Raw genomic sequence first — 1757 nt, 5'->3', positions numbered from 1 at the left:
TATGTTTGTTTTTTGGAACAGATGCAACGGATCCAATCCTGTCTGTGAGTCGCACAATGTCTTGATACCAAATGTCCAAAGGTTGTGTATATCCTGCCTTGTTGCCTTGGCGTACTGAGTGAACCATTCCCTACGCAACAAATATATCCTGATCACGAGTCTAGAGTTTTGCTGCCAGATGTCTCACTTCGTCAAGAACGCAGCAGAGTAATTTCGGACAGCACAAAATAGACAATTATAGGCTGCGCAACAACAGTCACAACAGAACGCCGCCAAGACATTTAATGAGGAGAAATTTACCGTTGCGAAAGAAAGTGAAACGAGAGCGGTTCAGTTCCGGGGCCAGCAATGCTTTTTGTGTAAAAGGTTTAGCTATAGAGCCATCGAGTGTAGAGAGAGACACAGACGACGTTGTTTCAAGTGTGGCAAGATAGGCCACAAAGCCCGAGACTGTCGAAACACGATTCGCGCTGGGAAATGCTATGTCAACTCAAACGCTGCTTTACAGAAAGTGGAATCCGGATAACCGCCGAGTGATGTTCGAAGTCGTAAAGAGATCAGCGCAGGATGCATGGCAAACACCGTATACAAGGAGATGGGTCTATCGCAGATCGAGTTTAAGGAGTCGGTTGATATCGGGTATCTAGTTCTGCATGACGGAAGGAAGATTTCTATCGTCCGCTATGCCAGAGAGATCTTCGCAAAATGCCGTGGTTAGAGAAAAAAGTTGTACCAAGTCTGTGGACGTGCTTCGGGATACCGGATGTAGTAGTGTCATAATTAAACAGCAACATGTTACGGATGATCAGTACAGGGGTAGGTAGAACTGATGCACATGGTTGGCAACAGTGTCATACGTTAGCCAATCGCAAATGTGCAGAGTGCCTCGCCGCATTTGTCCGGACAAGTCCAAGCTCTCTGTCCTCAAGACGCGGTATCTGATGTCTTTTGGGATACGTCCCCGGAGAGAGACCTGCCGATGACCCTAATTTGCAGTGGGTGGAGGCACAAGCGGCGATCGCTGGAGCGGAAAGAAGAAGGGAGCGCCAGCTCTTTTTCAATTGCTGGAGAAGCAATGGATCTCAGTTAACAGGGAGGAAATCATAAAAATGCAAGCAGAAAACTATTCAAACGAGGTCCAAGGGACATGATCGGCGAAGTAAAAGTGAGGAATCGACGATAGGTTACATTCGAGAACAAAAACGAGACACTGCATCAAATCTTCAAAAATTCAACTGACAATAGAGGAGAGCCTGTCCGGCAAGTGGTAGTTCCTAAAACTTCTCGGGAACAAGCAATGCACTTAGCGCAAACTTTCTCATGAGAGGACATATGGAAATACGAAAGACCACTGACCGAGTTCTTACCAACTTCTACTGGCCAGCCGTGCGAGAGAACGTGTCGAAATATTGCAGGTCGTGCGACGTGTGCCAGCAAGCTTTCGGAAGGGAACAGTACTCCGAGCTCTTCTGCAGCGAATGCCATTGATTGACTCGCGTTTCAAGACAGTGGCCGCAGACGTCGGTGGTTCTATCAATTCAGAGAGCGACAAAGGACACCTATACATTTTGACGCTAGTGGACTTCGCGACACGTTATCCGGAAGCAAAAGCTTTGAAGCATATCAATACAGAAGCTATGGAAGAGGCTCTTGCTGGTCTGTATAGTCGTCTCGAAATCCCTGAGGAATTTCTTAGCGACATGTGGAGCCAGTTTGTCTCCGACTGTATGCAAAAGGTGGCGCGTCTTCTTAGCATT

Source organism: Corticium candelabrum, chromosome 7 (genome assembly GCF_963422355.1).
Source record: "Corticium candelabrum chromosome 7, ooCorCand1.1, whole genome shotgun sequence".
NCBI classification, from domain to species: domain Eukaryota; kingdom Metazoa; phylum Porifera; class Homoscleromorpha; order Homosclerophorida; family Plakinidae; genus Corticium; species Corticium candelabrum.
Note: the sequence above shows the minus strand (reverse complement) of the source record.